This window comes from Chrysochloris asiatica, unplaced genomic scaffold (assembly GCF_000296735.1).
Source record: "Chrysochloris asiatica unplaced genomic scaffold, ChrAsi1.0 scaffold00060, whole genome shotgun sequence".
Taxonomy (NCBI): Eukaryota; Metazoa; Chordata; class Mammalia; order Afrosoricida; family Chrysochloridae; genus Chrysochloris; species Chrysochloris asiatica.
This window is the reverse complement of record NW_006408578.1, coordinates 12,323,431-12,336,096: the sequence shown is the minus strand read 5'-3', so window position 1 is coordinate 12,336,096 and position 12,666 is coordinate 12,323,431. Positions and strand designations below refer to the sequence as shown.

Here is a 12,666-nt window from a genome sequence, read left to right as displayed (position 1 = left end):
AAAAAAAAAAAAAAAGTAAATGAGATGTTATCAGGAGTTGGGGAGGAGAATAAGGAAGTATCGCTTAATGAGCGGAGTTTTTGTTTGGAATGATGAAAAATTTTGTAAATAGATAGGAGCAATGGTTACACAATCCCTTGAATATAATTAATGTCACTAAATGGTACACTTGTGCCGTTATTAGTTTCCACTGAATTGATTCCCATGTGTGGCTTAGAATTGTTAAAATGGAAGAATATCTAAAATGGCGGAAACATACAAAAGGGCTTCAAAATGTTCATGGAAAAATGGAATTAAAAGATAATTTTTTCTATGAACTTTTTGAAGTCTCCCTCATGTATGTATAATAAATGTTAATTTAACCCCCCAAAAGGGAGAACTGACACACACTGAAGAGAGGACAGTAGAAAAAACACTGGCAAGATAAATACTCAAGGAACAAGTAAAAAGGCCTAGATTAGTGCACATTTCATTCTATGCCACACAGAAAAAAAATAAGATACCTTTCACCTGATTTTAAATTTTATTTTGGCATTCTTAGCAGGAGTCTGGGTGTAGCAATGCCATTTAAGCATTGGCCTGCTAACCACAAGGTTGGTGGTTCAAATCCACCAGTTGCTCCTCAGAAACCCTATGCAGAGTAGCTGTGAGTCAGAATTGACTTGATGGCACTTAACAACATCAACAATGATACTATCAGTTCTATTATTCTGTTATATGTTTTTAATCTAATTTTTATTTTTTTCAATTTTCACTGAAATAAAAATGGGTGGTAAAAAAAAAACTATGTTAATATTTCTCTGTGTAGAAGAGTTAAGAGAGCAGGTCTGAGACTATCTGTAAAAAGGCCTGTGTGCAAGGTTAGCCTTCAGCCTGGGAATTTAACTGGTAAACAGATCCCTACGCCAATACAAAACTTTTCCTAAATGATAAGAGTGCCTGCCTCACTGTGCTTAAACTGTTTGTACAAACAATGAGGCTAATTCTGAACATCTGCTTTTCTTCTAAGAGTCTCGAATTCTAGTACATGTTTTGTAGGTCAATCCCCAATAAAAACCCTGGACTGTAGCCTGCAGACAGTGCTTCACTGCGTTGTCCCAGCTTATCCTGTATGACTCCACTGTTGGAAGCTTGGGTCTGGTTTCCTCTGGACTTCTTCCCAGGCACCTTTTAAACCTTAGCTGCTGTTGTTTCGTTATCCTTTTGCAGTAATACACATACCTTAGTTGTGAGTATGAGTTTATCCTATGAGTCCTTTTAATAAATCACAGCACCTGACGTTTCTCCTCCAAAAGGTAGAACTCACCTCCCCTCCAGACCAACCTGAAGGTGGACTAGACTTAATGACTCACTTCCAAAGAAAGTAGACACAGGGGAAATACTAACTTTACAGTAAGTAAACTTAGCAAACACTAGCTCAATCCAACAACGATATCATGTAAGAAGATATTTAACCTCTGTGGTAATCTTTCCCCAAATCCGTAACCCCAATCTGATCAAGAAAAAAACATCAGACAAACCCAGATTGGGGGGCATTCTACAGGACACCTGGTCAGTACTCAACACTGTAGTGAAAAATAAGGAAAAGACTGAGAAACAGCTACAGACCAAAGAAGACCAGAGAGACATGACAATTAAATGCAATGCGGTACCCTGGATTAGATCCTGGAACAGAAAGAGGACAGTAATGGAAAAACTGGGGAAATCAAAATAAAGTCTGGAGTTTCATTAATAGTAATGTACCAACGTCTGTTTTTAGTTTTTACAAATGTGGCGTGGCAATGGGAAAAATTGGGTGAGGGACATATGGGAACTCTCTGTTCTATCTCTGCAACTATACTATAAATGTAAAATTTATTCCAAAATAGAAAGTTTATTTTAAAGCGGGTGGCAATATCGATGGGAAAAACAATGACAAGTTAGCTATGTTTTTGGAGTGTTTCTGCTTTGAGTCATTCTTATGTAGCCACTGTGGCCAGTTTTTAACTTTTTCTGATTTTTCTATACTAACATTTTTTGAGAATATAATGAAACTCTCATTTACCCAATATCATGTTTCAACAATTCTCAACTTGTAGCTGATTTTGTATGTGTGTGGGGGTGGGGGGGCGTTGGAAGGAGTAGGGAAGGGTTAGGATTAGGGCTATGGTACTACATGCATAGGACTTCATTTACTGTTAGGACTATGTTAGGGTTATGTTAGGACTAGGGTTAGCATTAGGGGTAAAGGTTGGGCTAGGGCTAGGTGTAAGGCTTAATCTAGTTTTCAGTGTGACAAGTTTTTTTTCCCCTTTGAAATCCACTTCATTTCCTCTTTATTTGGAAGTACTACAAGTACATTAGCCCCTCTTTTTACTTTAGTGGATTTTTTGTTGTAACTGTTTCTCTGGTTCTCTATTTTCAGTCTTGCTATTTTGTTTTACTTCACTGTACCTGGGTTGAAGCTAAGTGATACTGTCGCACATATGTTAGTCTCAGGTTGTTGTCTGTTGTTGGTTCTTAGTATTTTTGTAAGGTTGGTCTAGTTTTTAAGTTCTGTTTGTCTGAAAATGACCTAATTTCACTATCATACTTGATGGACAATTTGCTGGATATAGAATTCTTGATTGGCAATTCTTTACTTTCAGAGTTATATATCATTCCATTGTTTTCTTGCCTGTGTACTTTCGGTTGAGAAATCAGAGCTTATCTGATTAGTTCTCCTTTGTAGGTAGAACTAATTCCTTTTCATTTTTCCTAAATTGCTATCAGGATTCCTTTCTTGTCTTTGGTTTTGAAAAGTTTGATCACACTATGTCTTGGTGTTTTTCTTTTGGGAGTCTATCAGAGTTCGCTCAACTTCTTTGGGTGCCTGTCTTCTCATCTTCCATGAAGTTAGAGAAGTTTTCTTCCAACAACTCTTGGACAATATTGTCTAGGATTTTTTTGTGTGTCTTTCTGTTCTGGAATTCAAATCACACCTAAGTTATTCCTCTTGATAGTATCCCACGTAAATCTCAGGCTTTCTTTACTTTTTTCTGATTGTTCATCTAACAGATGAACATTGAGAGTTGTCTTCAAGCTCAGTAATTCCATTGTATCAAATCTACTTCTTTGCCCTTTCAGTGTATTATCTAGCCCTAAAATCTCAGTGTTAACCTTCTGCCTTTCTAACAGCTGTTTTGTATGATTCCCTTTTTCATGTAGTTTCTCAATCTGTTTCCTATATTCTACAGTTTTGTCCTTGATTTCATCTAAGTTCTCGTCATTCTTTCAACTCAGCGAGGTTACCTAAGTAACATTCTCTTCAATTCCTTACCAGGTAGTTTTCCTGATACCTTTTCTGGTGTTATATTTTCTCATATTTTGGTCACACGTTTGAGACACTGTCTTACTCCATGTGTAAGCTGAAACTGTCTGCTTTCTCTGGAGACATTGTGGTGTCATATTTATATTTAATTGATGAACGTATATTGGGGTGTTCCCAGGCACTCACTACCTATCTCCTGGTGGATGTGGTAGAGACGGGAAATGTGAATGAAGTTCTGTTTGCTGTTTGTGTTACGTAGTTCATGGTGAGTTCATCCGCCTCCAGAATGAGGGGCTCTATGGCTAGTGCCAGACCCCAGGCAGAGCAGAGGCTGTGTAGGGAGGAGAGTCACTGGATGCTGGGTTGGCAAGGGCAGAGACTGGTCATCCTCCCAACTGCCAGGAAGGCTCAGGAACAAAGGGGAACTGCACCCCCTGGCTGTCAACCTCTAGCAGTGTTCTGTGCCTGCAGGTTGCTGTATCCTATGGTCAATCTCAAAGCTCAGGATAGCTAGGTCACTCCACACCAACCCACAGTCTGCTTGCTTTTCTTCTCTCTTGTTGCTCCTGTTCCATTCAGTACGCATCCACCTCTCAGTCCTAGCCTCGGATGCTCAGGGATCCAGGACCACCAACTATGTGTGTTTCACTCCCATGTCTTTGCTGCAAAGTCAGCTCAGTGAGTCTGCTTACTCCACCATCATGTGGCCCAGAAGACTTGTGGCTAAATTTTATTCCTCTATAAACACATCATCACTCATTCCCTCACCCCCAGACCCAGTTTATGTTGAAGCAAATCTCAAAAGATCTATCATTTCCACAAGTGTTTCAATATGTATCTTTAAAAAACAAAGATTCTTTTCTAAAATAGGAAGACCATCACGCACAAAAATCAACATTTTAATTGAAGAAATATCAAAATAATATTCACATCCCTCCATTCGTCTTTATTCCTCAGTTTATTTGAACAGAAATCGAAATAAGATTCAAACATAGCAATTGCTAATATGTTTAAGTCTACCTCCTCCACTACTTTTTCCCTTACAATTTGTTGGATTTTTAAAAAAATGAGTTGTTTGTTTTGTCCAGCTGCTCATGTGTTTTTCTCTGAATAAATCTGAGGCTTCTTTTAACAAATTCTTTTGTCTCCTCTTGTTCCTGAAAATTGGTAGAGCCTTTATCAGACTCAAAGCTGTGTTTCATTTTGGGCTTTTCTGCAAGAATATTTCAGAGGTGGACTATATGCTCCCAACAGGATGTTGGAAGCACATTTTCTTCACTTATTAGTGGGAATACGTCTACAAAGAGAAACTTACCTTTATTTACTATTTGGTTACTCTGAAAACAGAAAAGCAGAATAAAATGCTTATTACCAGTTTTAAAGGTAACACATTGGTTCCTTGGTATCTTTAAAGGTGTTCAGGAAGGGATCGTTTGTCTTTGCATATAACTATAATTCACAAGGAACACTAGTGGTTCTGTAGGATAAGCACTGGACTGCTAACCACAAGGTGAGCAGTTCAAACTCACCATCTACTCTGTGGGAGAAAGATGAGGCTTTCTGCTCCCGTAGAGATTTCCAGCCTTGGAAACCCTATACAGGGTCACTATGAGTTAGAACCAACTTGACGGCACCTAAGAACAACAATTCATAAATTTAAACATATTTGAGAAATTTGGATTCATTATAGTTATTTCTCCTTCTTGATGCTCAAATTGTCCTGTTTTTGTCCAGTGGGAGCCTATTTAGCCTAGTTTTGGAATGCTCTTGACAAACTCCTCATAGTCCTTAGCAATTTCTTTGCTTTCTGACCTGACCTGACGTTTCAGATTTATCTGGAGCTTTCCTGCATCAGACTTGGAGTCAGCAGGGCTCTAAAGACTACTGGTATTTTGAAAGAGTAATTACAGGCTGAGCACTGGGGGCGTGCATCACTATGGGCTGGTCACTGTTTCTATGCCTTTCAGGAAATACGTTTTTTAAAAAGACAATATACATCCTGAACTGATACTGCCTGGCAAGTTTAAATTCAAGGCTACAGAATTTTTACTTATACCCATGTCTTATCTGTTTCTTGCCAGTTCTCAAAACACCAACATAATGAACAAAATACAATCCCTGGCTCACATTTTATTTCCTTAAGCATCTTATATACGAGGGGTTTCAAAGGTTCATGGAAAAATCCTATTATCTTTCAATTCCATTGTCCTACAAACTTCTTGAAGCCCTCTCATAGACTACTTTATTGTCTTCTGGCATGAGATAGATAAATGTGTTAACAATCTGATCGTTTCCCCTTATAAGTGACTCAGCCATTTTGTCTGTATCCATAAAATATCTTTTTTATAAAGTCCAATACATGTATTAGAAAATGGCTCAGCACTGGCTGTTCTAGGTTCATTTTCCCTGCCACACGGTTTCTTGAATTCTAGTTTTTAGTCTGTTCTATTACACTGCTTTGATTTGATTCTCTAGGTGCTCATATCACAACTAGACATTGGGTTTTCGGGTACCTATCACCAGTAAGCATTACATTCTCTTGAATTCTTCACATTTCTTTAGCAATTTCTTTTCCACGAAGCACTGAATGAAGTGTGCTAAAAGCTAAGTAAGAAATTACATTAACACTGTGAACATCATAAGTACTTCATATGAAGTACTTGCTGGGTCTCTCCTCTTTACCATAGGAGAAAGGCAGTGACAGCTCCTCTGTGGTTACAGAGATGTCGGTTCCAAGGACAAGGCCTTTACCCACAGATACTACTCAAGACAAGTTCTGAATCTCTGTTCATGACTGTCATTAGAATGAAAGGAATAACAATTTATATGAAGCCAAGAGACAGATAGTCATCGCTCGTTAAATACTGAAGAGCACAGAGAGACTTTAGAGTGCTACAGCAGTGCCTCAATAAGTGAAGTAATGCTGCCACCATGTGGTACCTTTCATGTCTTTTAGAAATAAGATTTTATAAAGAGAACGATAATTATGTCACTATGATGCATATATCTTCAAAAGATTTAAACTATGAACTTGAGTTTTAAATGAGATCCAGTTTTTCATAAACTAAACTGCATTGTAGTGGTACAGGTAAGATAAAAATTCTAGGAAGCATACTGTCTAAGCTTTTCCACTCTTCCCAGTTCAGCTATACAACTCTGGGTAAAGGCATCATGTATTATTAAACATGCTACTGTTGTTGCTCTGGTAGCGTAGTGGTTACGAATCGGGCTGCAAACCTTAAGGTCAGCGGTTCAAAACTACCAGCTGCTCCGCGGGAGAAAGATGAGGCTTTCTACTCCCGTAAGGATTTACACCCTCGGAAACCCTGTACAGGGTCGCTATGGGTCGGAACCGACTCAACGGCACTTAACAACAACAACAACAACTGTTGTTGCTATACGCTATCTAGTTGGTTATGACTTACAGGGCTTACAAGGCTATAAATCTTCAAGGGAGCAGAAAGCTTCACCTTTCTCCCATGATTGGGCTGGTGGATCTGAACAGCTGACCTCGCAGTTGACAGCCCACCATGTAACCACTATGCCATCAAGGTTCTAGTATTAAGTATGTTGTTGGTATTACATCCAACTCACAGCAATCCTGCACAGGGTTTCCAAGGAGTGGCTGGTGGGTTTGAACTGCGGACCTCGTGGTTGGCATCCTAATGTTTATCCTACAGAACTACATGATTAAATGTTGTTGTTGTAATTAAGTTACGCTAAGTCAGTTCTGACTCACAGTGACCCCGCATAAGCTTTCCGAAGCTTTAAATCTTCAAGAGAGCAGAAAACTTCATCTTTCTCCCACAGAGCCGCTGGGATGCTTGAACTATGGACCTTGTGGCTCACAGTCCAGTGCTTATCATATGAAGTCACCATGCTACCATTATTAAGAATAGGTGATTATTATTTGGGTCAACATAGAAAAGAACAGAAAGCAATATAAAAAATAGATTCAAATTTAAAGTCTCTAAAACACATCCAGAGGCTGATACAGCACGGAGCAGCGTCTGGAAAAAGAGGTGTGATGGTTTTTTTCACTTTTCTTTCCTCCTCTCCCCTGTCGCAACCTCTCTGCCCAGTCCGGGCACCTTCAGGCAGGTAGAAGCACACCCCCAAAAGGGTCCAGTGTTGTGCCCACAGGGTACAGTTTTCCCACTGCGCAAGGAGGAAATCCCTGAAAGCCCCAGCGGCCCCACAAGCTAATTCTTTGGCTGCTTCTTATGATGTCTGACTCTGGGACTTAGCCCTAAAGTTGACGTGGGTGGGACCCTTTATTCCTGCCTTACCTAACAAGAGAGAGTAGGTCTGACCACACAGCCAAACCATATTTGCACCTTGAAAACCCCAACATAAAAGGCAAGCGCTAACACCAACTACTATATACAAGGACGCAGCTACTGTGAGAATTACGCTGTGCATACACAGATACCCAACTGACATGCAGAGAGAAAAATAGTGGACGATCTTTCTTCCATTCATTTCTCAATATCTATCTGCGCACCTCCACAGTGGTGACCAGAGGAGGGGCCTGAGCGAGTGGACACTCCCACCCACCACTGTAGGAGTCTGCTGTACACACACACTGACCTGAGCAGAAAAGGCTACTGGGCAGTCGGCTACGGTTTTACGGGTTTTCTCTCTGCTTTTACACTGCTTCTCCTTTGGGTCTTTTGGTCTCACTTTTTTCCTGGGAGTGGGAGATTTCTCTCCCTGTGTTACCCAAGAAAAGACAGCAATTGTGGCCATATATCCAAGCTATAAGCATACCCCATAATATTCCACCATGCAGACAGGAGCCAGTACCAGCTGCCATGCATTACACAGAGAGTCAACACTTGCTAAGATAGCCTGCAGGTGAGTAGTAAGAGATGTGAAAAGGGAAGCCTATCTCCAGATCACATCCACCAGGAGACACTCAGTAAGCTTAACAACACAGCAACACACATTCATTTAATCATTGAAAATGCACCTAACTACTGAAAATGTCTAAAAAATGCAACAAAAGATCTCAGCACATGTCCAAAAACAGAAAAGAGTAACCGAGACAAATGAGCTGGCTTTGGATCTGCCTGAGAAGGAATTCAGAAGAATGATATGGAGACAAATCCAAAGGCTCCACAGAGGGGTTGAGGAAAATACGGAGAAGTCAGGAAGGTGCTACAGAAGCAATCAAACAAGATAGGTATAGCATTGGAAACAATTCAAAACCTGAAAAAACGGGTCCAGACGATTAATAAAATATCAGAAATGGGCAATACGGCAATACACTGAAAGGGCAAAGGAGAAGTGAAGAGATGGAAGCCAGAACCTCAAGCTCAGCAGTTTAAACTCATCAGCCACTTCCTGGAAATCCTATACAGGGTCACCTATGAGTCAGAACCAACTCTTAAAGAGGTGATCCAAGGTCCCTAGGCGGCACAAATCGTTTGCACTCAGCTGATAACCTAAAGGTAATGCCTGAAGATCGACTTCTATTAGAAGATAGTCAAGAAAATCGTACAGAGCTGTTCTAACCTCTAACACATGGATCTCCATGAGCTGACATCTACTCAACAGCAACTGAAAAACAAAAGGTCATCCACTGGCTCATATTTCAAAAAATAGCTAAGAGTGATGCAAACGTTGTACTGATTAAGGGTATGGTTGTACAGTCGATTACTGTGATTGCTGTCCGTAAGTTGTACACCTGACCTGTAAAAACCAACAGTTGTATGGCAGATAAATGTACAACAGTGATTCGCTATTCAGGCTGCTTACATAAAACCAAACACCTCATGGAATTTGTTCTTTGGTTTAGAGGTCATGGTTTCATGGAACATCCCAGTTAATTGGCCTAATAATAACATGTTTAATACTTTCAGTCTAACTCCTAGTTCACTGCAACATGTTTGGGGTCTTAAAAGCTAGCTAGCAAGGCATCCAAGGCATAATAACTAGTCTCTATTTATCTGGGGCAGCAGAGGAAGAAGAGTAGTAGGAATAGTGAGAGAAAATGTAATGTGTAGCTAACTGCCTCTATGAATAACAGCCTCCGGTACTATGAGACCAGAAGTAGGTAGTACCCAGTTACAATTATGGAACATTTTGACCAAGATTCCATAGGAGGATCCTGATCAGAAGGCAGAAAAAGCAGAAGAGAATTTCATTCTCATAGACTCTAGACTTCGTGGCGTCATGGAAGGTGGATGAAACCCTGAAACTACTGCCCTGAGAGAATCCTTTAAACCTTAAACCAAAAATATCCCCTGATGGCATTTCAAAACCAAACAACAGTTTGACTTAATTAACTAGGAAAAAAGGTCAGCCTTGGGCATTTATGCTGTCTTCCCAATCTATCTACATGGGATCAGAATGACAGCAGAAACTCAAAAGGTTAGATAGGAACCTTAGGAGGCAGTGAGTTTATGCTCCTAAAGGAGGAACAACTCAGAAAATGAAGGTGAGAATGGCTGCGTAACTCAACAAACACAATCAGTGTCACTAAATGGTACATGTACATGTAGAAACTGCTGAAATGCATTGTCTCAACAACAAAGTCAGTAAAATTTAGAAGGAAAAAAAAGTTAAGAAATTAATAGAGATTCAATAATTATTCCTAGACACATGACCTCTCAATTGCAAAGATGTTGTACACATACCTCTTACAAATTGCTTTTTCAAAAAACATTATATACATGATATTGTATAAACCACAGACAGTCATGTTTATGATATATGAAAACAAACTATCCCAATGCTACTATACAAAAATGTGCTTATGACTTGAGAAAGTTTACCAGTAACAGCATTATACATAAATCCCAAAGTATTATACCTCAATAGCCTAAGAGAATATGGGTCTACAAAAATCTGATGATTCAAAGTTATCCTAGCCATAAAGATAATGTAAAAATATGTGAGAAGAGTTTATAATTATTTTATGAAATGTAGAAAGAAAAAAGTATTATTTCTAAATTAACACATTATTATTTTATAGAGTGACAGAAATTATATGAGATTCAATAAATACATATGATTTAAGTTATATGAAAATAAATTGTATAAGGGAGGCTTCAAAAAGTTCAGGGAAAAGTTCCATGACAAACAGCAGGCAAAGATTCCATTTTTCCATAAACTTTTTGAAGTTACCCTATAGAATTAAATTCAATAATAAAATTAAAATATTTTTATAAGGAAAAATGGAGGACTAACTTTTATTTAGGCACAAAAGTTGTTGTGTTGTTAAGTGCCATCAAGTCAATTCCAACCCATAGCGACCCTGTATAGGGTTTCCAAGGAACAACTGGTGAGCTTGAACCACTGACCTTGCAGTTCAAACGACTTTGCAGTCTGACGCATTAGACCACAGAGCCACACCAGGACGGCATCACTAAAGCTGAAAAGAGGGCTCTTATCTGCTCTGCACACCACAACCTGGACCCCAAAAATCAGGTAAATTGTTGTCAATGCTGACTTTCACCTCTAACACCAGTAGAGTTCTCTAACTCAGACCTTTATGAAGACGACCAGATGATTTGTTGATGACTAAACACACACTCTCTATACAGAACATTTGAAGCAGTTTTAGAAAATATTTATACAACACACTGTAAATGCACAGTAAGTCTGTATATAAACTTCTCCTACACTCCCTAATGCGCCAGACTGTAAAGTCGTTTGAACTGCAAGGTTGGTGGTTCAAGCTCACCAGCTACTCCTTGGAAACCCTATACAGGGTCGCTATGGGTCAGAATGAACTTGATGGCATGTAACAACAATAACACTCACTCTATATGGCACGGTAAGGGAGAGTGGGATAATGAATAATTTTGTGTGTGTCCCTCACTTTACTCTTATTCCAAAATAATAATGATGGTGATAAAAGCTAACAGTTACTCTTAGAAACCAGACAATATCACAAGAAACACACAAATACACACTTTCTAAATCTTCAGAACCTATGAGGTACATTATGCAGTTCTGAGTAATGGAGTCCGTTAAGCCCAGAAATAGTCTAATGCTCCAGCTCTGTCCCTCGATTGTCTTGAATATTCTGGTTTTTTGGTTTGTTTTGTGTTTTTTAACTACTTCCTATCAATTCTGACTCATGGTCTTTCCAGAAGGTTGGAAGCTGGAGTGCTTTCAGAGGTGCCACAGAAGAAATGCCAAGTGATCTACTTTCAAAATATCAGCCATTAAAAGCCTAGAGAGGCCAGCTCTACCTGGGGTAGCACGAGTGCTCTGCAGCCATATAGCCTTTCTGCAGTTTTAAAGGGTTTATTAAAAGGTTCTTCCTTTTGGCCAGTTTAGGCTTCCAGCTAGATGGCAGTCTCATCTGAAATTAGAATCTCCATTTACACACAATAACAAAGTTGTTTGCATCACACTATTGGCCCTTTGGCAACCATCCAATAGCATTTGCTTGGAATGCTATTGTTTAATGCACAGTGAACCATGATAATATGAACCAAGATGGCATTCTGGTGAATCAGTACTGCTGGAACATAGCACACACGGAGATGACACTAGGAAGGTCAGGTCTTTACTCTTGGACTTCATTCTGAAGACCATTTGTTGTTGTTGAGTGCAGTCGAGTCGATTTCGACCCATAGCGACCCTGTATAGGGTTTCCAAGGAGCAGCTGGTAAGCTTGAACTGCTGACCTTGTAGTTCAAATGGCTTTTCAGTCTGGTGCATTAACCCACAGCACCACACCAGGACTGACTCCTCTGCAGACCATAAATGTTATCAAAGGGTTTTTAAAAGAGAAACAGTGTGTCAGAGCACTCTGGCAGCAGGGTGGAAACTGGATGTGCCTAGATGATAAAGCAGAGTCACCAGTCAGCAGGGACAGGAAGGTTGGGGAGGTGACATCGAGAAGTCTCGGTCACTGAATTTGGACCCTCATGGGGTGGGAATGGCCAAGCATGATTCTCAACTTCTAACTGGGCGGATAGCTGCTATTTCTCCAACTGAGAAAACACACACACACAAATATACCAAAACCCACTTCATCAGTTGATTCTGACTAATAGCGACCTTATATAGGGTTTCTGAGCCTATAAACCTTCATACAAGTAGAAAACATCATCTTTCTCCTGCAGAACAGCTGATGGATTTGAACTATCAACCTTGTAGTTAACAGTCTAGGCTTATCCTACAGTACCACCAGGGCACCTATAATAAAAGTAGGTCTTGAAAATGCAGACCCATCAGTTTCTGAAATCTGTGTACCTCACTACATCTAGTTTTAAACAGGAAAACAACTGATCAGCAGACACTGGCTGTCCTATAGTAGGTGCTACAACCTGAACCCAAGCCTCCTGCTGCCTAGCAACTCCATTAAAAGATGATGCCTCTTTATAAGTTTCACTTTATATATTTCACAGACATAG

The 12,666-nt window shown here is 39.7% G+C and overlaps 1 protein-coding gene across 1 annotated transcript in view; it reads right to left on the bottom strand.

The window, feature by feature from the left end:
* BLOC1S5 (biogenesis of lysosomal organelles complex-1, subunit 5, muted) overlaps positions 1-12,666 on the bottom strand; it is a 60,093-nt gene that overhangs the window by 37,610 nt on the left and 9,817 nt on the right. The gene's annotated exons all lie outside the window — the stretch shown is intronic.